This window comes from Capsicum annuum, unplaced genomic scaffold (assembly GCF_002878395.1).
Source record: "Capsicum annuum cultivar UCD-10X-F1 unplaced genomic scaffold, UCD10Xv1.1 ctg77955, whole genome shotgun sequence".
NCBI classification, from domain to species: Eukaryota; Viridiplantae; Streptophyta; class Magnoliopsida; order Solanales; family Solanaceae; genus Capsicum; species Capsicum annuum.
Window position 1 is genome coordinate 38,448 of NW_025888400.1, and position 2,040 is coordinate 40,487.

Here is a 2,040-nt window from a genome sequence, read left to right on the forward strand (position 1 = left end):
GTACCTAACAAGAGAAATTCTAAAACAAAAACACAAAAAACAACAAACTAGTTAATGTTAGAAAAAAAAACATCCTCACAAGCTCTTATCATTTGAAATGTCTCTCAATTGGCCTCTCAAGTGTTGGTAACTCATTTATACTCTAAGGAGATTGCTTGGTACCATTTGGGGCTCGAGGTTTGATTGGTACCATTTGGGGCTCGAGGTCGGAATAGGTTCTCTTTTGAAATAACTCAAAGAAAATACGTACGGACTTGAATCAAGAAACTACGACGAATTTCAAACAGATAAAATCATACAAAGAAAAGTAGACACGAATAAATGGACCCAAAACTAACTTACAACCTAGTAGCCAATTACTAGTTTGTTAATTAGTAATAGAATCAACAAATGAAAACTAAGATACAAAGACTAGAAACTAAGAAATAAAATATTTGAGCTTAATTATGTCGCATGAACAGTAAAATATGATGATGTGGCAGCCAAGTAATTGGTCAAGGTCTTAACAAATTTTATTTTCCAAAATTGGAAGTCTTGAACAATTTATGATTTGGAAATGGTGGGAATTAATTTAGGAGGAAAACAAGTCTTGAAATCCTATTGTCAAATTAAAAAGTGGAAGACTTGACTTTTTTGTACCATCCACCTTAAAACAAGAACCAGTATACAAACTCTTCCACTAAGTATATCCTTGAAACATAGTATTATATATTAATGTCTCTAGGTTTTTGTCTGATATGTTGAGAGCATGATTACAAATTTTGGTATATTTATTTTGTAAACTTTTCATAGTTCTTTATATAATCTATCTCCTGCTATCTTTTTTTTTAGTTTTGACTTTGACTTAAGTGTCTTCTTTCATTTATTGTCATCATCCTTTATGTCTTTCTTTAACCCTTTCAGTTAACCATGATGGGTAGCTGATACGCGCCCATTATTTCGATACCAAACCAATCAATATCTTATCAATCAACAAGTTTTTGGCGCCATTGCCGGGGACTAATATAATTAGTAAATTGCTAAATTTTTAGTTTTTGATATTAAGTGTTAACGACTTGATCTTAGCGGCTGAATTTTTGCAGGTTTAGTTGAATCCAGGACTAGAGAGAGATAAAGAGTTGGTAGAGTCTTTTGCAGAACCAGAACAGATCTTTCAACAAAGGCAAAGAATGGCTGAACAAAGAAATGAACCGCCTGATCCAAATGCCAGAAATTTTGCATCTCCTGTTATTTTAGTTGTTTCTGCTCAACCAGCTGCTAGACCTATTCTTGAGGTGGTAATCCCATTCACGAACCATGTGATGAGCAGTATTCTAAAGCCCGAACCAGGAGGTCGATTTGAATTAAAGCAGAATATGGTGCAATTGCTGAATTTAGCGGGGCAATTTCATGGCCTTTCACACGAAGATCTGCAGCAGCATATACAGACATTCTTGGAAATTAGTGATACTTACATTCCTGAAGGGGTGAACTCAGATTACGTTAGATTGACAATCTTTTCCTTTTATAATGAGGGAAGCAAGAAGGTGGTTACATGCTGAACCACCACTCTTCATCTCTATATGGGAAGATCCAGCTCAGAAATTCCTTATTTGATTCTTTCCATCTAGGAAGACTGCATGCTTGAGGAGCGAGATCTTGAGTTTTAGACAAAAAGAAGAAGAGAATCTCTACCAATCTTGGGTGAGATTTAAGGGTATGCTTAGAAATTGTCCTCACCATCATCAATCAAATAATATTCTTACGCATACTTTCATTAAGGGATTGGAGCCAAACACGAAGATTCTCTTGGATCCAGCAGCAGGTGGATAGGCTCTTGAGGAAACATATAAAGAATTGCACATACTGTTGAATCAGATTTCACAAGGGAACCCTGATTGGTATGTAGATTCGAGGAGTACTCCTAGAAAGGTTGTAGGGGTATTAGAGGTAGATCAGTTTACCGCATTACAGGCACAGATCACAGCCATACAAAATCATATGATTACTTAGCTTAATAATATAAAATTGGGTGTTAAACAACCAGCAGCCACAGCGAAT

General features: G+C 35.6%; 1 non-coding gene across 1 annotated transcript; it reads right to left on the bottom strand.

The window, feature by feature from the left end:
• Window positions 1–1,620: 1,620 nt before the first annotated feature.
• On the bottom strand, window positions 1,621–1,727 carry LOC124894841. Its single transcript, XR_007051386.1, has one exon. It is a non-coding gene; the product is annotated as a small nucleolar RNA R71 (small nucleolar RNA).
• Between the last annotated feature and the right edge of the window lie 313 nt (window positions 1,728–2,040).